This window comes from Chrysemys picta, chromosome 2, assembly GCF_011386835.1.
Source record: "Chrysemys picta bellii isolate R12L10 chromosome 2, ASM1138683v2, whole genome shotgun sequence".
Taxonomy (NCBI): domain Eukaryota; kingdom Metazoa; phylum Chordata; order Testudines; family Emydidae; genus Chrysemys; species Chrysemys picta.
In genome coordinates this window covers 224,886,063-224,911,963 of record NC_088792.1, presented here as the reverse complement: position 1 = coordinate 224,911,963, position 25,901 = coordinate 224,886,063, and the positions used below count along the sequence as shown (strand labels likewise).

The 25,901-nt window shown below is 47.0% G+C and overlaps 1 long non-coding RNA gene across 1 annotated transcript in view; it reads left to right on the top strand.

Moving 5' to 3' along the window:
• The window catches only part of LOC135981722 (uncharacterized), a 37,286-nt gene extending 11,770 nt beyond the window's left edge, over positions 1-25,516 (top strand). Inside the window, exons 2-3 of the long non-coding RNA XR_010598880.1 lie at positions 24,317-24,449; positions 24,916-25,516. This is a non-coding gene — a long non-coding RNA (uncharacterized LOC135981722). The remainder of the gene's footprint in view (positions 1-24,316; positions 24,450-24,915) is intronic.
• The last annotated feature ends 385 nt before the right edge of the window (positions 25,517-25,901 follow it).

Below are 25,901 nucleotides of genomic sequence, written 5' to 3'. Positions count from 1 at the left end.
TATTAATGTTTATAGTGGATTGTATGTTACACAATCTAGAGATTACTAATGGAATATTCTTACCTTACAGCAGGAGTATGTTTACACTACAAGTGCTACAGCAGCACAACTGTAGTATTGCAGCTCCACTGCAGTGGTGTAGACATTTATTATAGCAATGGAAGGGGTTTTTCCATTGGTGTAGTAAATCCATCCCCCTGAGAGGCAGTACCTAGGTAGACAGAAGAACTTCTGTCGACCTAGCTGCATCTGTAGTGAGAATTAGGTCAACCAAATTATATTGCACGGGCCTAGGCATTACATTTTTCACACTCCTGAGTGAAGTTGCTAGATCTAAATTTTAGGTGTGCACCAGTCTTAGGAATTCGTTTCTTCTTGATTACCAGTATCTCGTCACTAACAAACTACTGGGTTCTCACTACATATGCAACTACGATATAAAAAGAACACATATACAGCACATTTTAGCTTTTTTTAAACCTGTGGCAAAGCAATTAGAAAGCAAACTGGCACATTATTGATTGTAGACTTGGCAGGGTCTTTTGTGGTTGCTAGCACTCATCATGCTGCTTCCTCTCTCCCTGCTCATTTTCCACTCTGGCAACTGAGCCACCAGCTGAAAATAAAGGCAGAGCATGTTTGGCAACTTTGTTACCCAGATGCCAAGCTCTGGAATTCCTGTGGATAGGGTTCTTTCACTAGCACACTTGGGTTCACTTTTGATATAGCCACAAGTGTTGACTGTGTCCAGGATGTATTATAGTCCAGCTGCTGTGCATCTCAATGGGTTGTCTTTCTTCCAAGTAAAAAGAACTGTATTCCTTTGCACACTTAAACATAGTAAACCGTTTTCAGTCTCATTTCAGTCTGAATGCCCTTGAGCAACATAGTGATACCTATCTAAGCACCGCTGTAGATGGTGCTGTCTATGGGAGAGCTTCTCCTGCCAACATAGCTATCACGTCTCCCGAAGGCAGGAGTTATTAAGACAACAGGAGAGCTCTCCCCCATCAGCTTGGAGCGTCTTCACCAGAAGTGCTTCAGCAGTGCAGTTGCGCCACTGTAAATGATGTAGTGTAGACGTAGCCTGAGTGAAAAAGAAATGCCAGAATTTATTTAGATAATTCTAATAAACCATATGATCAGTCCAATTTGGAATGTATTTTTGCACACGATAAACATTAGCGGAGTCATTTTGATGCGGCAGTGCATAAATGTCTCTCACAGCAGATCTAATTAAAACTCCTAAGGGTTGTGATTTTGTGGCTTCCAGCATGAGCTTTTTGTCTGTGCATCCTGCAAATCCCACAGTTCTAGCTATATTTGAAAGACTTTGAAATCTAAATAAAAACGGTAACTTAATGATTATTTAAGCTATGTTTATTACAGTTCCTCTCTATGGGTATGTCTGTACCACAATTAAAAACCCCTGGCTGGTCTGTGCCTGCTGACTCTGGCTCCTGGGGCTTGAGCCAAGGGGCTGTTTAACTGCTGTGTAGCTCTTCAGGCTTGGGCTGTAGCCCAGACTCTAGGACCCTGCAAAGTGGGAGAGTCCCAGAATTTAAGCTCCAGCCTCAGCCTGGAAGTCTACACCGCTATTTTTAACCCTTCAGCCCCAAGCCCTGTGAGCTGACCCAAGCCAGCCATCTTGTGGGTTTTTTATCCCTGTGTAGACATCCCAATAGGACCAAATCCTACAGCCCTAGCTCACCTGAGTATCCCATTGACTGCAACAGAACTACATAAGTGAATACGAATGTGGGAAATAATGTAGTAAGAATTTTGGCAACAAATATTTGAAGTATGACCGTTATAAACTCTGAGGGGGTTGGTTAACAGTAGCTCAATACACAATCTTCCTACAGAATGATCTGTTTAGTGTTCATGGATAACATATTTATTGCTACTGGCTCAAGTCCTGATTTCATGTATTCAGTTTTTACTCCATTCTTACTCAGGCAAAACTCTTATCAAAATAAATGGAAATTTTGCCTGAATAAAGACTGGGTAAAAACTGATCAGGGGACAGACACCTTCACGCACCCGCAATCCTCAGACATCTGAGCTAGTTGAGGCACAAGTTACAAACCGCTTCAGAAGTGTTCCAGGTGGGAACAGCCCCCACCAGACACCTGCGGATCAGCTGGATATAGAGGATCCATGTCCACAGCCACTTCTGGGGTAGAGGGTAGCAGGAGGGGATAGTACAGCAACAGTGACACCAGCCCTAGACCACTTGGGTAGGGGGATTCCCCTTCAAGAACATTCTAAAAGTTGAACTATTAAAGTATTAGCAAGTTAAAATTACGCAAGTTCTCGCAGAGTACATATAGTGATATAGGACAGTCATCTGCATGTTCCCATGGTAGATTGAACCTTGTTTACTTTGGGTGAAATTCAGCAAAGCATGCAGGCCCTGTACAAGGGCATCCATGCCACTTTAAGGGCATTGATAGCTTTGGGGACAGGGGGATGAGTTAGCCACCACTGGAGCAGGTGTGTAAGGGAGCCCCTGCAATTCCTGCACACTACATTGAGGGTATACATGCTGATTCCTGTGGCCAGGTGAGAGTGGATAGAAGTGTTGGGGTGAAGCAAGAACAGGACAAAGGAGGTTCCACTGGATGCACATTTGCACACCCCAAGGCTGAAACCACCTGTAAAGAGGGACATTGGGCAATGGCTTTTGTTCTGTTCCAGGAGCTGGAACAATAGCTGTGGTGGGAGTGTACTGCAGTTTTGCAGGCAGTCTGTGGTTAGTGGGTGAAGAATAAATTCCATCCCCCACATCAAAACCTGTTTACTCAAGTTTTTTATAGGAAGGTCCTCACTTTGCCTGTAGCATTGTAACCTGTGATACCAAAAGCAAAGGAGAATCTTGATTCTACCCAATTTGCGTGAAATCAGTGTGCTCATTGAAAACCTCAGTGTTATCGTATCTCTCTCCAAAGCAAAAGTGGTAGCTAATTCAAGCCAGAGTCCTTGATATAAACAGCTGCATCAACGAGGGGAAATGTAAATCTGCAGGATCTTTGTTGGATTATTGAATTTGTTTTGTTGGAATTTTTTCACTTTTCTTGATGTTGGGTTATTCTGACAATACTGGAGGGGGGAGGGGAGGGAGAGAAAAAAAGATGCAACCAAATGATCGTGCATACTGTGGGAAAAGGACAATAACTGGCACCAAACCTGATAGTTAGACAACTCTTTTGAGTGTCTCTTCCACTGTGGGGAGAGGGTGGTAAGGGGAAAAATAAAAAAAAACTAAACAAATCACATCCTCCAGAGACGATTAATGAGATGTACTGCAAGTAAAATTCAGCTGTCAGTTTCAAACCCTCTGCTGTCAAAATCAAACTAGCTTCAGTTCCAAGGGCTGGTACATCTCTCAATGTCAGAATGCTGCATGGTATTCTGTGTCTATATTAAGATACTTCTAAGTAGCTGCAAATTAAATTAAATATTGGCAAATTATCAGATTTCTTTTTTTCATTTGTTTTTTCAGAGATAATGGTTTAGTATCCACATACTCTATCTAACAACTAGTATATTTTAGTTAAAAAGACCTATTTATTTCCATTTGTAAGCACTTTAACAAAGAAAAACATAATATTATAGAAGTTGAGATCTGATCCTGCCAAGACTTTCACATGCTTAACTTTGTCTCAGATCAGGGCCTTACAGATGGAAAAGACCTATTAGATCATTCAATCTATTGCCCAAATACAAAAGAGTAACTCACTGGGATATGTATGATATGCAGTTTTTAGAAGGTGAAATCCTTATGTGCCTAAAACACACATAGCAATAATACACCTCTACCCCAATATAACGCGACCCTCTATAACATGAATTCAGATATAACACAGTAAAGCAGTGCTCTGGGGGGGGATCAAAGCACTCCGGCAGATCAAAGCAAGTTCGATATAACGTGGTTTCACCTATAACGCAGTAAGATTTTTTTGGCTCCTGAGGACAGTGTTATATCGGGGTAGAGGTGTACATACTCTAATGAGTTGTTGTCTACATACATCCTTCATTTTAAATATCAGAATGAAAGGAATTCTACTTTTTTGTGGATATTAATCCAGAAATAGTTTCATATGACACATTGTCTTGAGAAGTAAGGTATCACTGCTTCTCCTTTTGATAACTTATTGTTACAACTGCAAAGGCAAACCAAATCTTCATTTTGTCCTGCAAGACCTACCGTTATTCTTTTCCCCAAAATTGAAAGAAAATTATGCTGTCCTGTATTTCCCATTGTGCTAAGTTCAATAATAACCATTGATGAAATCACATGTAAGGATCTTGACTTGTCTCAAGTTTAATCTTCAGCTTTTCAGTACTATTTAAATGCTATTACTGTAGGTGAACACTGTAAATGACTCCAGATTTATATAATCTCTGTGGGATAATTTGAAAGAGCACATCTAAGGAATCACAGTTAGTAATACTGTCATTTATAATAACTACTCTTTTTCTATCCCTGAGTAGCCAAATCACCACAAAGGACATTGAGCAAGCTTTCTGTATTCTTTCCCAAAATGACAAACCTATTAGCATTGTATTATAATCAATTTATTTTGTGATGGAGAGATAAGAATATACTAGCTTTTGTGATGAGTTCTTTATAGGACTTCAGGTTAGAATGTTAATTCCTCTTCCATAGACATCTTTCCCCAGAAAATCAGGATTTACCATCTCCCCTGATTTTCTGATTTAGTCAGACCATCATAAGCTAAACTACTCTTCAGATTTGATTCAACAGACACTACATCATCTCTAAAAATCATTCCATGGATCTCCACTGACTTATACCAGCTGAGGAAATGGTCCATTTAATAACAACCTCCTGCTTAACTGATTTCTATTATTTTTAAGGATCCAAAAATATGGATCCACTGTATTTTAAAATTCTTTCCATGATTATAGTTTCCTTCTTTTTTTCATATGAATATTGGAGAAAAATCCTCACAACCTTTATTTGAAAAATAAGCTTTAATAAGCAGTTCAAGAATAAAATGATTTTTACTTGCACTCGAACTGAAAGTTGGCTCACTATGTGGAAACATATATACTATGAAGATTATGTAAATATGATAGTCTATATAAATGTCTCCCAATACAGTTAAAGGAAAAATGGCGAAGGACCAAGATTCCATGGTTACATTTGTTTTAAAAGCCCTTGGAAAAAAATCATTACTTTTTCCTTTATAGATTTTGTTGGTCTGAATGGAACAGGGTACACAATTTGAAATTAGTTCTTTGTGTTTAAACCCCATCTGGCACTCAATATAATATAAAGTACATTTCTGACATACGGAACTTCTAATTAATTTTGGTCAGGATGGTAGATTGGCTTTTAAATGACTATTATTAATTTCAGAGCAATGTGCCTAAACTGTAACACTGGACAGTGTCCTGTTATTGGCTATATCAAAAACAGACCATGTTTCACTCTTATATCAAAACCCACTTAAAGAAAAAAGTTCACACTGCTTTGGAAAAGGGTATGTAACTGTTTGTGATTATAGTCGTGGTATGTTATACAATATGCTAAGCACCAGAGGTGGTGCTAGTCCATTGGGGGCCCTAAGCAGGAATATTTTGCGCGCGCACACACACACACACACACAAAATACATACTAAAAAAGTGAATGGGGACCCCCTTGAGCTGCTCAGAGGTCTAAGCAATTGCTTAGTTGCTTATGCCCAGCGCCAGCTCTGCTAAGCACAGGAAAATGAAGTGACCCTCAGGTGCAGCAAACTGAGTACTTATACTACATGTAAATTGTACAGACATCATGAAGAATGCTGCACATAGTCCCTCACAAAAGTATCTTCATTGTGCTACATATGTGTAGTTTTTCCAACACACCAAAATAAAGTATAACACTAAAAAGTGTGTACTCAAATGTGTAGTCTTACAAATGTGACAGCTACCAAATGAAGGATATTAAATGAAATAGCAAGGGCATAAACTTGAAATGTTCCGTTGTTGTTAATTAGTCTTTATATGGCACCATCAACATACACAATGCTGCTCTGACAAACAAAAATGAGGTCCCTTAACGGAAGAGCTTATGATGTAAGTTAAGAAAAAAACACCCAGAAGAGGAGCTAGAGAGCACTAGATGGGGAATAAAAGAAGGAAAGAAGGATGAAGATGAAAACAAAATTACACAGTAGAGCTGGTTGAAACATTTCCATCAAAATATTTTTAATGGAAAATAGCTTTTTGACAAAAAAAGGCTGAAACTTTGAAGTTATGTTTTAAAATCATATTTTGTTAAAAACTTTCACAAGAAAATTTTTTTTCCTGACCATCTCTATTGTATAGTACTTTAGTTAAGTCATGTGAACTTCTTAAAGGGTTAACTAATAATTATTCTTAAAGGGGAAGAAAAAAGTGTATAGGTCTCCAAGAAGTGAGTTTTTGACATGGGTCTTGAAGGAGAGAGTAAAGGCTTGGTGGTTAGTTCAGGAAGGTGGTTCATGGTATAGAAAACTGCATAACCACAGATACTAAGAGTAAAATCTTGACTCCATTGAAGTCAATGGCAAAACTGATTTCAGTGGTGCTGGGATTTCAGCCATAATATACTATGGCAAAGGGAAGTGAAGGCGGTGATGACATGTGTAACTTGTTCTCAACAAAGGACTTGGCAACAGATTGGAGCAGAGAGCTAGGTGGGAGATTTTTTTGTTGTTGTTTTAAGATGTAATTTGCTGTGATTTCAATGTTAAGATTCAGTATTTCTGATCATAGCAATTGACAGTAAGAAATAGTGAAGCCATCAACAGTGCAAATATGTAATGCACGTAAGTTTCATTCTAAATTGAATGACATACTTCACAATTAGTGTTCTGAGGCATGAGTAAGATCCAGTATTGTGGGTATACCCTGTGTGAAAGGGCTGGACTTGACGCACCAAAACATCGCAGAGGTGATCTCAAGAGTCACCATCTCAGCTTTCCTCTGCTGGGATTCGGTTTAAAATAGAGGAAACTGTAGAGAGGATATTCTTCCCAAGGAGCTGCAAGCTCACATTCTCTCCCCCTAATGATCAGAAAGAGCTCAGATCTGTTGGCTTTAAACCATTTCCTTCAATCTATGTCTTTCTAGGCTTTTGAGGAGGGAAGGGAATGCTGGTATTTGTACACCGAGGGCTTCTGTGTTTACTCTTGTTGGTACTGGTTTAGCTATATTTTAACGTATGTCAAAGGCATCTATATCACTGGATGGGCATTCGTTAATGTAGCATACAAATCTGAATTAAGATACACCACTTACTGAAGAAATCAGTTCTCTAGTATATCCGAGAAACCAAGAGGTGCTCCTCTACCAATTTCTGCCACCTGTGAAGAAACTCTAGCCTGGAGAGTGGGCCCACTGCTTCCAGCACAGTAAGTCTCCGCAGGAAGCCTAGCCAAACTTCTGTGAAGAATTCTGTACTGCCTTGTCTTGAATCACTGCTAGGTTAGAAAGACATTCCTGTGGTAGCTAAAGGAAGCCTGCATCAGTGGGAGGAGCTATGGAGGAGTCAGGCAACACTGAATCTTTAAGAGAACCAGGAGAAAGACAGGGCTGAGTAGAAGAGTGAATGCAAGGCTGTGGTAGCTGTGTTGGTCCCAGAATATTAGACAAATTCTTCAAGTGTGAATGGATGAGGCAATACCTTTAATTAGATCAACTTCTGGTGGTGAGAGAGACAAGCTTCTGAGCTTACACAGACCTGAAGAAGAGCTCTCAGAAGCTTGTCTCACCACCAGAAGTTGGTCCAGTAAAACATGTTACCTCCTCTACCTTGTCTCTCTAGAGGGGTGAACTGCATTCACATTCATCTGAAGAATTTGCCAGAATTTACTATGGTAATTTACAACGCTATGTAATTTGTAGCATCGAGATAATCAAATTTTTTATTAACTCAATGTGATTTGTTGTTTCTAGATAAACTAATACTTTGGAAAATGTGTTCATATATCAACTAATTTTTAATTACTGTTGCTTCAAGGAAGCCCGTGTGTAATAAAACGAGGTAAAATTAATCCTGCTTAGTAGCTGAAAACACCCTGATTCATATGGTAGTTATAAAATAAATTAATAACTAAAACATTAAAAGTAGATTGAAAAATTAACTACTAGAAAATATTTTAATGGCTGCTTTCTAGAGGCTAGATTATGTTGTAACCCTTACTCAGTGTGTGAAATACTTTCCCCCACTTTAGCCCCTTTATGCCAGCTAAATGGCTGAAGCAGCAAAAAGAGCCCTAAAAGCCCCAGGACTGGCCAGGCAAGAATTCCTCTGATGCAAGAACTGAGGCAGAGAGCTGTAAGGCTGCCCTCAAGGACCCTCTTGCAAGCCCTGATGTAGGGATGTGCTTGAGGTGGGAGGGATGTGTTGGGGGCCTGTGGAGATTCCAGGCACCCAGGGACAGGGCCTGTGGAACAGCTCAGGATCAGGAGGGCACAAAGGTGGCTGAAAGCCATCACAGTCACCATTTCCCCATGGATGTGAGTTCTGTGGCCCATCTTGGAGGTGCAGCCCAGAATCTCACCCACTGAGTGGTACATTACTACATTGGCATGCCCATACATTTCAATGGGTGCTACTCAGTCATAAGGGTTCCAGGATCTGACTTTACATATTTAACTCTCACAGCATAAGAGTCTGTGAAGAAATCATATTTAAAAGGACAGCTGTCTGTAATAGAATATTAAAAATGAAGCATTTACTATGAGCCAGATTATAGCCCAGCATTATGTGCCCACGCAGGTGCCCTTGCCAGCCTACGTAGTCTCCTCAAATCAGTGCTTCAGGTACTGAGCAGACTCTGTTGAACAAATTCTCCCCCACATTCACCCCATCCATGTCAGCTGGGCATGGGCAGAGCCTTGATTCAACTCCAAAACATGTGGGCCAGCATGGACAGAGACATAGATCATTTCCCACCCCCCTTCTTCCCCCTCTTCCCCCCCCCCCCAGCAGGAACTGACACTCTCTGAAGGTTCAATCTAACCCTATAGAAGGCTTGGTCTAATAATTCATGTACTGAAATGAAACTAATTAGTGTTGGCAGGGGGTGAGAAGTTACAAGCACTGCGCATGTGGAGTGAGAGCATATGGGCAAATTGGCCAAGTAGAAATTGGAAATATATTTTATAAACCCATATACAAAGAACAGAAAACATTTTAGCTTAACGATAGGTTCCAGCATTTTATTTCACCAGAATGGAAACTAAGTGTAATTTAAAAAAAAAAAAAAAAAAAAACACTTGTGACCTAAAGATATGTCTACACTGCAATAAACCCCCTAAAAACCAAAAACCTAGTGAGTCTCAGAGCCCACTCAAAATCAGGATCATGCTCTAGGGCTAAAACTAGCAGTATAGACATTCCCCCACAGGCTGGAGTTTGAGTGCTGAGACTGGCCAGGCAGGAGTCTACAGTGCTATTTTTAGCGCCGCAGCCTGAGTCAGCTGACCCAGGCTCTGAGACTTGTTGCTGTAGATTTTTTTTTTTTTTTTGGCAGTGCAAATAGGATCATGCACAAAGTGGGGGGCAAACAGGGGCACAGTCTCCAAAATAATTGGCAGGGACCCAGAGTTCCTCCCACCCTGAGGCTAAGGCTGCCAACCCTCTGAATCTCCCGGAGGCTACTGAAGCCAAACTGGGAGATTTTAGGCGCTAAAACCACAGCGGTGCAGCGGGCTCCATACTGCTCCTGGAAGTGGCTGGCACATCCCTGCGGCCCCTGGGGGATGGCCGGGGGTCTCTGCGTGCTGCCCCAAGCGCTGAATCCGCAGCTCCCATTGGCCAGGTGCTTGCAGGCAGGGGCAGCGTGCAGAGCCCCCTACCCTCGTTTCCCAAGGACCACGGGGATGTGCCAGCCGCTTCCTGGAGCGGCATGGGGCCAGGGCCTGCAGGGAGCCTGCCTGAGCCCTGCTGCACCGCTGACCAGGAGGTGCCTGAGGTAAGCGCCTCCTGGCCGAAGCCTTCACCCCTCACCCCCTCCTGCACCCCAACTGCTATCCCAGCCCTGAGCCCACTCCAGCACCCAAACTCCCTCCCAGAGCTTGTACCCTGCGCCGCCTCTTGCACCACAACCTCCTGCCTCAGGATCAGCCTGGAGCCCTGTAGTGAGTCGGTGTGGCTCCCCTCCTGCCCTGAAGAGGGAGCCCACGTGCAGGCACCAGAGTGGGCGGGACCACCACCGCCTGTCCCCGCCCCCCGGAAGTCAAGGGGCGGGACAGGAAGTATAAAGGCCGGCCGCCAGAGCTCAGTCTGCGGCCAGCCACCACAGGGAGCAGACGTGCGGCCGGGAGCTCCCGGCCAGGAGACCGTGGAAGACCAAGGCCTGGACCCTAGCTGGCCTGAGCTACCCCGGGCCCGCTACGAGGAGGAGCTGCCGGAGCCCGTTCACGCCCGCTACTGGGAGAACCCCTGGGAACCGCACCCCACTAACCCTGAGGGTGAGACTGGACCCGAACCCCTTCGCCCCTGCTGCTATCCAGAGGAGCCGCCTGAGGACCACTGGCCGGACTTCCCAGCAGAGCTACCAGACTTGCCGCCGAGCCCGGGCAGAGAGGAGCCCATGCAGGTGGACTGGCCCGATCCCGGCGCTACGAACGAGGTAGGCTTTGAGGGGGATCACGGAAGTAGCCCGGGGGTAGCCGACCCTGGTCCGGCTGCAACTGAGTGTGAGCCTATGTCAGTGTGTTGCGGTCTGGATACCCCACTGACCAGCAGCGGCAGCAACCGCTGTTAGGGCCCCGGGCTGGAACGCAGTGGAGTGGGTGGGCCTGCGTTCCCCCCTGCCACCCTCCGCTCACGGGTGGCAGGCTTCCCCCTCACCCAACGCTCGGCTACAGAAAGCCTAGGCGTATCTTATTTGAACTGCTTACTTGCTCAGCCCCTGCAACCAAGGGCCTGAGCCTACTGTGTTTGCCCCGCCCTGATCCAGGGCCTGGGCTCTGAACTGCTTGCTTGCTCAGCCCCTGCAACCAAGGGCCTGAGCCTACTGTGTTTGCCCCGCCCTGATCCAGGGCCTGGGCTCTGAACTGCTTGCTCGCTCAGCCCTGTAACAAGGGCCTGAGCCTACTGTGTTTGCCCCGCCCTGATCCAGGGCCTGGGCTCTGAACTATTTGCTCGCTCAGCCCCTGCAACAAGGGCCTGAGCCTACTGTGTTTGCCCCGCCCTGATCCAGGGCCTGGGCTCTGAACTATTTGCTCGCTCAGCCCTGCAGCAAGGGCCTGAGCCTACTGTGTTTGCCCCGCCCTGATCCAGGGCCTGGGCTCTGAACTATTTGCTCGCTCAGCCCCTGCAACCAAGGGCCTGAGCTAACTGTTTGCCCTGCCCTGATCCAGGGCCTGGGCTTTGAACTATTTGCCCGCTCAGCTCCCTGCAAACAAGGGCCTGAGCTACCTGTGTTTGCCCCGCCCTGATCCAGGGCCTGGGCTTTAAACTGCTTGCTGTCTCAGCTCCCTGCAAACAAGGGCCTGAGTTAACTTTGTCTGCCCCGCCCTGACCCAGGGCCTGGGCTCTGAACTGTCTGCTTGCTTAGCCCCTGCAACCAAGGGCCTGAGCTAACTGTGTTTGCCCCGCCCTGACCCAGGGCCTGGGCTCTGAACTATTTGCTCGCTCAGCCCTGCAACAAGGGCCTGACCCTACTGTGTTTGCTCCGACTCTGCACAAAAGAGCCGGAGATTCGGGACTAACTGACTGCTTGTTCCCATAGTAGGGAGTCGGTGTGGCTCCCCTCCTGCCCGGAAGGGTCGAGCCCCGGCTAGGACCTACTACATTTGGCGCCCAACGTGGGGCACGAGCCCCTGCCCCTGTGAGAAGGGGCTAGAGGGGGAGTGGCCGTTGCCCCCCCCGTTTTAGGAATGGATATGGAGCGGCTGTTTCAGCTGCTCACGGAGAGCCAGGAGCGACAGCAGACGGCCCAGCTGCAGCAGCAACAGCAACAGCAGGCCGCTCAGCTCGCGCAGCAACAGCAGCGAGATGCCGCCCAACTCCAGTTGCAGCAGGAGCAGCACACAGCCCAGCTCGAGCAACAGCAACAGCTGGTGCGGCAGTTGGGAGTCCAGCTGCAGCAGCTGCTGGTCACGCTCCCTCGCACCGCGCCGGGGCCGGCAGGGGAGTCTGCGGAGATGCCGCGGTTAGCTGCCCCCCTTCGCTTGACTAAGATGAGCCCAGACGACGACCCGGAGGCATTCCTGGTCACGTTCGAGCGGGTAGCCCTCGTCGCCGGGTGGCCCAGGGACCAGTGGGCTACCCTCTTAGCCCCCCACCTGACGGGGGCGGCCCAGGTGGCCTATCGGGGATTGGCGGCTGAGGAAGCACGGGACTACGACCTGGTGAAGGCCGCGATATTGGACGCCCTCGACGTCAGTCCCGAGACTTTCCGACAAAGGTTTCGGGGCCAGACTTACCCCCCCGGGGCCCGACCGCGGGTAGTGGCCCAAACCTTAAAAGAGGCTTGCCGACGGTGGCTACAGCCCGGCACCCGGACGGCGGAGGAGGTAACCGAGCAGGTGGTGTTGGAACAGTTCGTGCACACCCTACCCTCCCGAGGGCGCGCCTGGGTGCTTCGCCACCGGCCGACGACACTGGCCCAGGCAGTGTCGCTAATGGAGGACTTCCTAGCCGCCGAAGATGCGGTAGGACCCACCTTCCGACGCCCCGGGCCCGAACCAGCCCGCGGCGAAAAGAAAGGGGAACCCCCGAGCGGGCCACGACACCCCGCACCGAGGCCCGACCCCCGCCGCGAGACCCGAACCCGGCACACGGACCCGGCTCCTCGGACCGGACCAGTGGCCCCGGGCCAGGGGCCCCCAAGTGCTCAGCGAAGTCCCCCCCGGAGCCCAAGCCGAGAAGGCCCCCGGAGCAGACGACCTGAACTTGGACCCTGCTTCAGTTGTGGGAAGATGGGGCACCTCCGGCGGGACTGTCCGGAGATGGATTGCAGCTATGGGCAAGTGTGGGCGGGCCACACTCGAGCCAGGCCAGCCATGAACCCCAAGCTGACCATCCCGGCGACCGTCGGAGGACGGACTACGCGGGCCTTGATCGACTCGGGTTGTGGCCAGACGTTGGTCCGTAAGGACCTGGTACCACCGGGTGATACCCGCCTCGGATGTATTCATCTACAGTGCATCCATGGGGATGTCCGACCATACCCCAGCGCCCGGGTCCCCCTAACCATTGCGGGGATCACCCGACACCTGGTGGTTGGGGTAGCTCCCCATCTTGCATACCCGGTGATCCTCGGTCGGGACTGGCCGGCCTTTGAGGAAGTCCTACGGTCCACGCCGGCCCTGGAGGCTGATCGGTTGGGGTCCTCCTCCGAGACCCCCGAGCAGGGTCCGGCGACCGAGATAGACGACACGGATGCAGCGGGACCGCCGCCGGAGCCGGCCCCTCAGCCCCGCTTCGATACCGATTTCTGTCGGGACCAGCGAGAGGATCCCACCCTTAGCCGCTTCTACGAGCAGCTCGCGGCAATAGACGGGAATATTGTGGACCCCCAGCGGGCCACCCTGTGGCCCCATTTTGAGCTGCGCCAAGACCGGCTCTACCGCCTGGACCGTGACCCCCGCACCCAGGAACCACAAACCCAGCTGTTAGTGCCCCTGTGTCACCGGCGGGCGGTAATGAAGTTGGCCCACGATGTGCCAGCCGCCGGGCACCTGGGGCGAGAGAAGACCCTCGCTCGAATCCTGGCGCGCTTCTTTTGGCCAGGAATCTCTCAGGAGGTGAAAGAATATTGCGCCTCCTGCCCAGAGTGTCAGAGGGTCGCCCCGCCCGGGATCCCCAAGGCACCCCTGGTCCCCATGCCAGTGATGGAGACGCCTTTTGAACGGGTCGCCATGGACCTCGTGGGCCCCCTCCCGAAAAGTGCCGCGGGGTTTCAATACATCCTGGTTTTGGTGGACTATGCCTCTCGGTTCCCCGAAGCCATCCCCCTGCGAAGTATTACCGCCCGGACTATCGCGGGGGAATTGCTGAAAATCTTCGCCCGAGTAGGACTGCCTAGAGAGATCCTGACCGACCAGGGAACGAACTTCACGTCCCAATTGTTGCGACAGGTCTGTGCCCTCTTAGGCATCAAACAACTCCGGACGTCTGTGTACCACCCGCAGACGGACGGGTTGGTGGAGCGGTTTAACCGCACTTTGAAAAGCATGTTGCGGAAATTCCCCGCAGAGGACCTCCGCCACTGGGACCAATTCCTTCCACCCTTGCTGCTAGCCATCCGAGAAGTCCCGCAGACCTCAACGAAATTTTCCCCTTTCGAGCTGCTGTATGGACGCAGACCACGGGGCCTCTTAGACCTGATGAGAGAGACCTGGGAACAGTCAGCGTCCCCAGCCCAGGGCCTCCTGAAATATGTCATCCAGTTACAGGAGTACCTTGCCCAGGCCGGAGCCCTGGCCCGCGAAAATTTGAAGACGGCGCAGGAGCGGCAGAAACGAACCTACGATCAGGGAGCCCAAGTCCGGGAGTTCCAACCAGGAGACCGTGTCCTACTCCTCCTCCCGTCTAGTGAGTCAAAATTGTTAGCCCGGTGGCAGGGACCTTACGACGTCGTGCGTAAGGTCGGTCCCGTCACCTACGAGGTGCGGCAACCGGACAAGCGGAAGGGAACCCAGCGGTATCACGTAAACCTGCTGAAACGCTGGCAGGACCGGGAGGGCCTCTTAATTAACCCATGCCCGCCCGAGCCGGAATTGGGACCCCACGTACCCTCGACGGATGACCCCCCGGCACCCCAACTCGGACAATCGCTCACGGAAGAGCAATGTAAACAGACTAACTGCCTGCTGCAGACCTTCAAGCGAACCTTCACGGCCATACCGGGCTACACGTCCCTGGTCAAACACTCCATCCGGACCGAGCCGGGGAAAGTGGTTCGAGAGACGACCCGGCCCCTGCCCTATCGGATGCGGGAGGCGGTCGAGGAAGAAGTAAGAGCCATGCTGGCTCTGGGCGTGATTGAGCCGTCCCAGAGCGAGTGGCGTAGTCCGGTGGTCCTGGTGCCCAAGCCGGACGGTACCCGCCGCTTCTGCATCGACTTTCGGAGGGTAAACGCCATCTCGCACTTCGATGCCTACCCGATGCCCCGTGTGGACGAGTTACTGGGACGCCTGGGGGAGGCCCAGTATATCACCACCTTGGATCTCAGCAAAGGCTACTGGCAGATCCCCCTCGAGGAAACCTCAAAAGAGAAAACCGCCTTTGCCACTCCAACAGGGCTGTACCAATTCACGCGGATGCCCTTCGGTCTCCATGGAGCCCCAGCCACCTTCCAGCGGCTGATGGACCAACTTCTGCAGCCCCATCAGGACTATGCGGCAGCGTACCTAGACGACGTGGTCATCTATAGCCGCGGCTGGGAGGACCATCTGCCCCGGGTTGCGGCGGTCCTAAGGTCCCTACGACAGGCGGGCCTGACCGCCAACCCCAAAAAGTGCCGTATTGCCTGGCAGGAGACCAACTACCTCGGCTATACCGTCGGGGGCGGGCGGGTCAAGCCCCTCGTCGGGAAAGTCCAGGCCCTCCTGGACTGTCCCACCCCGTCGACCAAACGGCACGTTCGGCAGTTCCTGGGCCTCGTTGGGTATTACAGACGGTTCATCCCCCAGTTCGCGACCATCGCAGCACCCTTAACTGGGCTTCTGACGAAGGACAGCCCCCGGCAGGTACGATGGTCCCCCGAATGTGAGGCGGCCTTCCGGACACTGCAGAAGTGCCTCTGCCAGGAGCCGGTTCTCTATAGCCCGGACTTTAAACGCCCATTCATCCTACAGACCGACGCCTCCGGCGTAGGGTTAGGGGCAGTCTTGTCCCAAGAAGTGGAGGGAAAGGACCACCCCGTAGTATATCTCAGCCGGAAGCTGTTCCCCCGTGAGAGGAATTACGCAGTGGTGGAAAAAGAGGCCCTCGCGGTGAAGTGGGCCTGCGATGCCCTGCGCTTCTACCTCCTCGGGGCCCCGTTCACCCTCGTCACAGACCACGCTCCCCTCCGGTGGCTAATGCGGATGAAAGATAATAATGCCCGCATTATGCGGTGGTACCTCGCCTTACAACCCTACGCATTTATGGTCCAGCATCGAGCTGGTAAGGACCATACGAATGCGGACTTCCTATCCCGCATGGGGGAGATGGAAGGACCTGGCCCCGACATGCGGGAGCCAGTCTTAAGGGGGGGGGGGTGTGTAGTGAGTCGGTGTGGCTCCCCTCCTGCCCTGAAGAGGGAGCCCACGTGCAGGCACCAGAGTGGGCGGGACCACCACCGCCTGTCCCCGCCCCCCGGAAGTCAAGGGGCGGGACAGGAAGTATAAAGGCCGGCCGCCAGAGCTCAGTCTGCGGCCAGCCACCACAGGGAGCAGACGTGCGGCCGGGAGCTCCCGGCCAGGAGACCGTGGAAGACCAAGGCCTGGACCCTAGCTGGCCCGAGCTACCCCGGGCCCGCTACGAGGAGGAGCTGCCGGAGCCCGTTCACGCCCGCTACTGGGAGAACCCCTGGGAACCGCACCCCACTAACCCTGAGGGTGAGACTGGACCCGAACCCCTTCGCCCCTGCTGCTATCCAGAGGAGCTGCCTGAGGACCACTGGCCGGACTTCCCAGCAGAGCTACCAGACTTGCCGCCGAGCCCGGGCAGAGAGGAGCCCATGCAGGTGGACTGGCCCGATCCCGGCGCTACGAACGAGGTAGGCTTTGAGGGGGATCACGGAAGTAGCCCGGGGGTAGCCGACCCTGGTCCAGCTGCAACTGAGTGTGAGCCTATGTCAGTGTGTTGCGGTCTGGATACCCCACTGACCAGCAGCGGCAGCAACCGCTGTTAGGGCCCCGGGCTGGAACGCAGTGGAGTGGGTGGGCCTGCGTTCCCCCCTGCCACCCTCCGCTCACGGGTGGCAGGCTTCCCCCTCACCCAACGCTCGGCTACAGAAAGCCTAGGCGTATCTTATTTGAACTGCTTACTTGCTCAGCCCCTGCAACCAAGGGCCTGAGCCTACTGTGTTTGCCCCGCCCTGATCCAGGGCCTGGGCTCTGAACTGCTTGCTTGCTCAGCCCCTGCAACCAAGGGCCTGAGCCTACTGTGTTTGCCCCGCCCTGATCCAGGGCCTGGGCTCTGAACTGCTTGCTCGCTCAGCCCTGTAACAAGGGCCTGAGCCTACTGTGTTTGCCCCGCCCTGATCCAGGGCCTGGGCTCTGAACTATTTGCTCGCTCAGCCCCTGCAACAAGGGCCTGAGCCTACTGTGTTTGCCCCGCCCTGATCCAGGGCCTGGGCTCTGAACTATTTGCTCGCTCAGCCCTGCAGCAAGGGCCTGAGCCTACTGTGTTTGCCCCGCCCTGATCCAGGGCCTGGGCTCTGAACTATTTGCTCGCTCAGCCCCTGCAACCAAGGGCCTGAGCTAACTGTGTTTGCCCTGCCCTGATCCAGGGCCTGGGCTTTGAACTATTTGCCCGCTCAGCTCCCTGCAAACAAGGGCCTGAGCTACCTGTGTTTGCCCCGCCCTGATCCAGGGCCTGGGCTCTGAACTGTCTGCTTGCTTAGCCCCTGCAAACAAGGGCCTGAGCTAACTGTGTTTGCCCCGCCCTGACCCAGGGCCTGGGCTCTGAACTATTTGCTCGCTCAGCCCTGCAACAAGGGCCTGAGCCTACTGTGTTTGCTCCGACTCTGCACAAAAGAGCCGGAGATTCGGGACTAACTGACTGCTTGTTCCCATAGTAGGGAGTCGGTGTGGCTCCCCTCCTGCCCGGAAGGGTCGAGCCCCGGCTAGGACCTACTACAAGCCCCCTCCCACATCCCCTCCCGCCCTCTGCCCCAGCCCAGTGAAAGTGAGTGAGGGTGGGGGAGAGTGAACAACGGAGGGAGGGGGGATGGAGTGAGTGGGGTGGGGCCTCACAGAAGGGCAGAAAGGGGCAGGACCTCAGGGAAGGGGCGGGGTAGGGGCAGGGCAAGAGTGTTTGGGTTTGAGTGATTAGACAGTTGGCAACCCTACCTGGGGCTGTGGCAGGAGCTGACAACTCCTCCGGGCCTGGGACTGCAGTGGGGGCACAGTATGTGCTCCTCCAAAAGCAGTGAAATTTAAATTCCTGCACACGCCCCTGAGTGTAAATATGTCGTATTTTCAAAAGCACCAAAATCACTTAAGAGTTGAAGTCCCGTTGAAAGTCACTGGTCCTTGATTCATATATTCCCATGAAAAGACAATAGGATTATACTCCTAGATCCTAATTTCAAAAGTGCCTAAGCCATTTAGGGGACTAGGTCACTTGAGCAATTTTTCAAAATCTAACTCCAAATATAACTTCTTAATGGGAACAGAGGAGAAATTATTGCTGTCACTGAGAGAAAGGCAAGAGTCTTCAATATAAAATTTACCCTTTTCTGAGGTACAGTGTGGCATAGCATAGTCCAGTACAAGACCTGGATCCTGAAATGACCTCTGTGGGACTCACTTTGAACACAGGCCTGTTCTGACATAATGCAGAATCAAAGCCAATACCAAACCGCTTTATCCTCAATAAGAACTTTAAAATGTTAAAAAGTGTAAAATTTTGGTCCCTAAATCATGTATTCAGGAAAAAGTATTGACAGATTGAATCCATTCCAAAGAACAGATCTAAACAATTTTTTGACAAGTGTAACAGACCAAAGGATATATCTGGCTCATGTAGACACACTCAGACAGACATATCAGTTTCTTCTTCCAGCCACTAGTTTGCTCCAGTATGGTTGAGATGGAATTACTGTATGGAGTATTTTGGAGAGTATTGGAAGTACATAAAACATTTCTTGTACTTAGTCACAAATCTTCTATGACTATGGCTTAATGTCACAGCTAGGATCCTGAGCACACACTAAATGTATTTGATTGCATGGATTCTGACTAAATTCTACAAAACTATTGGGAAAACTGCAACCCAAGATTAATAAAATACCTATAATACCACCTCTACCTGCTGCATTGATGTGAAATGGTAATACTATTAATATCAACTTCTGAATCTTTTGGGCTTGTCTTCACTTCCGGGCGGGTAGAAATCGATCTCTTGGGGATCGATTTATCATGTCTTGTCGGGACGCGATAATCGATCCCCGAATCGATGCGCATACTCCACCAGCCCAGGTAGGAGTAAGCGCTGCCGACGGGGGAGCCACGGCGGTCAATTTGCCGCCGTCCTCACAGCGGGGTAAGTTGGATCAGATGCGTCGAATTCAGCTACACTATTCCCGTAGCTGAATTTGTGTATCTGAAATCGATCCCCTCCCCATAGTGTAGACGTAGTCTCTGTCAAAGAATGGCTTTATCTTCTTTGGATATCAGGAAATGAGCCTTTCAGTATTGGTAGGTAGAGTAATTTTTCCTTCTCTTTCTGTTTTCTGAAAAGATTAAAAAGTGAAAAAGCAACTCCAGCTGAGGAGAGTCGTTTCTCTTCAAGGATACAATATAAGCAGTATTCAAGGAAGACCAAAAGAGGAATCTAATATACTCTGGGGTAAACACTCATTGAAGTCAATGAACATACATCAGTTTTCATCTGCTGAGACTCATAGACTTTAAGGTCAGAAGGGACCATAGTGAGGGGGAGGGATAGCTCAGTGGTTTGAGTATTGGCCTGCTAAACCCAGGGTTGTGAGTTCAATCCATGAGGGGGCCACTTAGGGATCTGGGGCAAAAATCTGTCTGGGGATTGCTCCTGCTTTGAGCAGGGGGTTGGACTAGATGACCTCCTGAGGTCCCTTCCAACCCTGATATTCTATGATTTCTATGATCATCTAGTCTGACCTCCTGCACATTGCAGGACACAGAGCCTCACTTACCCACTCCTGAAATAGACCCTTAACCTCTGGCTAAAATTATGGTTTAAAGACTTCAAGTTACGGAGAATTCATCATTTTACACTAGTTTAAATCTGCAAGTGACCCGTGCCCCATGCTGCAGAGGAAGGCGAATCCGCGTCCCCTCCCATCAGGGTCTCTGCCAATCTGACTGAGAGGAAAATTCCTCTCCCAACCCCACATATGGTGAGCCCCTGAAGAACTGGTCTGTCTATAAAAATTCAAAAGTTTACCTTCAGATTTTAAAATCTCTAATATAAAAATAGCTTCTAAAACAACGTTTTGTGATTAAATCAGTACCTATGTGTGATGTGAATATAAAGTGAACAAATCAGCCAAAATATCTTTTACATCTTCAGGCTGATTGTGCAGGCTTTTGTCCTTTGTAGAATTTCTTTTCCCCTCAGCCTAAACCACAGCATCCTTTGCAATTGACATTGCAGCCCTAATAAGAAGAGGAATGCTTCCACTCTATAGAAGGAGATATTTCAAAAATAGTTTGCAATTTGAGAACAACTTTTCACACATCGATAATACATTCCATGTAATGGAATATAAGCTATTTGGCAACTAGAAAAGGCACCTTTCTAACAGTGAGGTTAATAGTGTCCAGTCTGCTGCATCAGGTCAAATGATATCCCGCTAACATTTTTAACACCAGCTGCACAACAGAAATAAAAGGTCTATTAACTCACTTTAATGTATTTTTCAGATTTCTGCTCATATCTTTGGTTTATTGAAATAGCTCATTTCCAGCTTCATTTAATGGAGGCTACTCTAATTCTAAAGCATGCAAGATGGGTTGAATGGCTGAGGACTAGTATCAGGCTAGTATGACTTTCAGCTGTAGGTTACCTGTTAAAACCCAAACAGATCTAAGTTGACTCTGACCATGTGGTGGCCTATGGGGAATCAAGTTGGAGCAACTGAGGTTTGTTACTACTCCCAGCAGAAAGGCTAGTAAGTATGGAGATTAAACAATCCTTGCAGCCCTAGAAATAGTCCCTGTACCATCAGTGGTGAGGCATACAGATGCAGCAGTATGGGGATGCATGTGTTCCTGCAGATTATGTATTCTAATTAAATCTTCTAAGGCCTCTCCAAGGCCTATAACCTTTTAATGATAAATACATAATAAGTGTATTATACTACTACAGGTCTCCGCATTTAGCCAAAGCTTTTCCAGAAGGGAAATTTTTCAGAGCAACAATAGGGATAAATTCAGATAGTTTGACTCCTTGTCATCCTTAGTTTTTACTTCTGTCCGGTTGTTAAGGAATACAGCCAATTAAATTATTGATTTGAAATTGGATTTTGTGAATGTATTTGCAACTATCTGCAAAATTTCAATGAATAATTTTGGGGCTTTGGTTGCTTACTGTTTGCTTCAATTGTTCCCTACAAAATTGATAAGGGAAGCAAAGGGACACAAGGAAAAATCCCTGGCCAGCAAAGTTAATGACAATAAGGAGTCATACAAGTGTATTAGGAACAAAAGGAATCCTAACAGTGGTATTGGTCCGTTACCAGATGGAAATGGTGGAATTATCAATAATAATGCAGAAAAGGCAGAAATGTGCAATAAATATTTCTGTTCTGTATTTGGAGAAAAACAGATGATATAGTCAAGATCACACTCTTTCCATTCCATTAGTATTGAAGGGGGATGTTAAACAGCAGCTAAAAGACATTTTAAAATCAACAGATGTGGATAACTTGCATACAAGAGTTTTAACAGCTGGCTGACTAGCTCACTGGACTGTTAATGTTGACTTCAGTAAGTCTTGGAAAACCTGGGAAGTTCCAGAAGACTGAAAGAAAGCTAACATTGTGCCAATATTTAAAAGGGGTAAACAGGATGTCCCAGATAATTACAGGCCTGTCAGTTTGACATTGATCCCAAGCAGGATAGTGGAGTGGGTGATATGGAACTCGTTTAATAAAGAATTAAAGGAAGGTAATGAAATTAATGCCAATCAACATGGGGTTATGGAAAATGGATCCTTTCAAACTCATTTGATATCTTAGTTTGAAATGACAAGTTTGATTGATAAAGGTCATAGTGCTGATGTAATATAGCAAAACATGACCATAAAAAACTAGAATATAACACAGCACACGTTAAATAGATTAAAAGATGGCTTACTGGTAAGTATCAAAATGTGTGGCATCTAGTAGGTGTGTTTCTAGCAGGGTCCTGCAGGGACTGATTTGGGGCCCTATGCTATTTAGCATTTTTATTAATGACCTGGAAGAAAACAAAATCATCACTGATAAGTTTGCAGATGAGACTGAACTTGGGGCAGAGCTAAACGACGAAGAGGATAGGTCATTGATACAGAGCAATCTAGATCACGTGGTAAACTGGGCACAAGCAAAAGTGTTGTAATGAGGCTAAATGTAAATGTTTATATTTAGGAGCAAGGAATGTAGGCCATACTTCAAGATGGGTATCTCTAGTCTGAGAAGCAGAAACTCTGAAAAATCAGCTGAACATGAGCTCCCAGTGCAACTCTGTGGCCAAAAGGGTTAATGCAATACTTGGATGCATAAACAGGAGAATCTTGATTATGCATAGAGAGGTTATTTTATCTCTGAATTTGGCAGACTGCTGCTGGAATACTGTGCCCAGTTCTGGACAACTAGGCCCCATAGTATTATTCCAGACTCTCTGCCTGACATTTTTTAAACTGGAATAATATATAATGGATTTCCACTACAAATTTTCAGATGAATAAACACTGGTGCTAAAATCTGAAACTTTCAGAATTCAAAGATTTCTATGTGCACAGCAGTCATTTAAATATAATAGCATACATTGTCTGACCAAACTTACTGCTTTTATTCAAAAAACCCTCAGGATTCAATCTTTGTTCAGTTTTAATAACTGAATTAAACAGACACTTAATTTGTAAACATTTTAGTTAATAGGAGGAATGAAGTTACCTTAGTTGGAATACTCTAGAATGAATTTTAAACTGCTTTGACAATTCACAAATAAATGACATCCAAAACTTCTATTGTAATATTGTCACGCTAAAAAGAAACACATGAATATGCTAATCAATTAGAAATAAAAATCCAGATATAAAATGCAATAGTTGCATATGCAGTTCTATTCTCCCTCATGATTCAATAAAATGTCCTGATCCATAGCATACAAACATTTTGGAGGAAAAAATCCTTTTACATACAAGCTAAAAGAAAACTGTCAGTCATTTATCAAAGTGGAAAACATATAATTTGCTCTTATTATCCCCCACATCCCCCCCAAAAAATGATGAATGTTCAGTGCCATGAATACAACAAAGAAATGAGAAGGAGCCTATCATTTATACTGCCTGCCAATTGGCTACGGCCATGATAGGTGTGCAACAGCATCTTCCAACTTGTGAAGCACTGTGTAGTTAACTATTGTAATTTCCATTAAAATAATGTGTTGCTATTTTAAATGACTGATATGCTTTCAGTTCAAAGCCAGGCTAGTCACTGTGGGAAAGAACCAGTTTCTTACAGCAATCTTACATGAAATCAGATCACTGGATTACTAGTTTATATAGGATTAGATGCTTATTTTCTCTGAACATTTATTCATACTTCAGTGAAACTATTAATCTAAGTTAAGTGCTCACCAACACAAATAAGGATTGCAAATGATACTAGGGCCAGGAACAAAATGGTACAAAGTTCAATCCATATGTACATTTCATATCTGCCTCTGTAGACATTTTAATAAAACAATACTTCAGCTGAAATACAAACTAGTTTTTGTAATTGCTTATTAAACAACTACAGTGCTAATTTTACTATTTGTGCTTCAAATGCAGCTGTCTTCAGGAAAGAATAAAAACTCAATTGTATGTTTCTTCCTGACAAAGCATCCCACTTTATTCATTGTGTTCTGTTTGTTACGGAAGACTGAAATTATGTGCATTCCCCATAATTATTCTAACGATGAAAAAATACCTAATTGGCACTTTAACCAGAAACCCTCTTATCTACATGGAGCCATGGCTGAACACTTGAGTACTAGCTGTGACTTACAAAATTTTTCTTAATACAGCTCTTCTCACAGGTCTGAAAATTTGTTCACTCTGCCCTTGAATTAATTTGAAATCAAAAGTGATGCACTGGTATAAAACTTGTGGAAAATCCTCTATTTTTAGCATCTGTACAGTACAGTTTCTAAAATGTTAAAGATTTCTGGCCATCCTGATGAAGTAGTTGCTCCATAAAGAAGCAAAAAGGACTTCACTCCCATTTATAAAGGCTGTACATTTGGCATCTGAGATGTACTAGGCTGGGGGGTGGATTGAAGATTATTGCTAGAGTTTGTGAAATTGGTGAATACTTTTGATGACACTTTTGCATTTCATGACTCTGAACTATTGCTTTTCCACGATTCAAAGGAAATTATTTTTTTTTTTTCACTTCAAAACATGTGACAATGCAGAAGAAAGGAGGCTTGTTAACTTAATTTCCTGGTCACAAAAGTTTGAGTGGGAAAAGTGCATTATTGGGTGAGAGCAGTGGATGAAAAAGGAACACAAAAAGAGACAGATGCCAGATGATCTGCTGCTGTTGAGGTGTGTGGTTTTTTGTTTGTTTGTTTTTTTTTCTGGTACGTTTTCTCCACTAAAGCTAAACTGCCTATAGTGGGAAAATGAAAACTCAGAGAAGAGGTTAAATTAGATGAAGCCTCATATCTGTGTTGACTCAGAGATAAGCATCACTTCTGCATCGTGACAGTTTGGAAAGAAAAGGGACTGGAGTTCAAGTAGGAAGAGTACTGGCCCCCACATGGGTAGTAACTGTACTAAATCTTCACAATTGAACGTGGGCCATCTTTTATTTGGGGAACAGTGCAGCGAAATACACAGATGTTGCCTTAATAATCTAAGAAACTGATTAAACATTAAATGTTCTACATCATGAAGTGGCTGTATTACCTTAATATTAAATGAGGTGCTAATTACCTGGGTTTGCAATGTAAGTACACAGTTTACCAAATCTGACATGAAAATATAAAATATTCCTTCCTTCTCTCCCTAGTAGTCACTCAAAGAAGACCTACATGTATTCTACCCGTCACTGACATGTCAATAAGTCAACTAATTTGGATGAATACTAGCTGCAAGAACTGATGCTGTTTAGACTTTCACTCAACTGTCTGAAAGAAATACTGCAAATTCCACCACCATTTCATTCACTATTGCTTATTTTGTTAATTTGATATTGTTACTGACAGCACAAATAGAAACCACCAGGAGAAAACAAGATTTATAAATAAAATTTGACCTCACTTTTTAAAACTATTTTAAAAAATGCTTCTCCAAACCACAAACTTCAGCTTTCTTATTTTCTTCAGCTCTTTTTAAGAGATTGATTGCAACTCTTTGTTCTTGATTTATAACTTAAATCTGGGAGATTAAGAGGTAGTTTACTGAGCTTCCATGTTTGGGCACCAACTATTAAAATTGTTTGCTAGGTTTTAAATCAGTCTTTGAATAACAACCCTGAAGAATGTGCAAATTTGATGTCACAGCCTGAGTAATTGACACTGAGTCAAAGTTTCTTAATATAATATATGGAGATATACCTATCTCATAGAACTGGAAGGGACCCTGAAAGGTCATTGAGTCCAGCCCACAGCCTTCACTAGCAGGACCAAGTACTGATTTTTGCCCTAGATCCCTAAGTGGCCCCCTCAAGGATTAATCTCACAATGCTGGGTTTAGGAGGCTAATGCTCAAACCACTGAGCTATCCCATGCTTTTATGATGGGGCCCATCCATATTGTCAGCCTTATTCCACTGTTAGTTTCTTACAATACCCCAGTGAAAACTTGGGGATAAACTACTAAAACAATTATGCAAAAAAGTCCACACGCAAGATTGCTAGCATATTAAATAATACAAAAGAAGTAATTATGTGTATGACTGAATTTGAAATATAGCTACCTTAAATTCTATTCCATTAGATATAAACCTATCTAACTTACTTTATTGTCTAAACCACACTTATGCTGTTTCAGTATC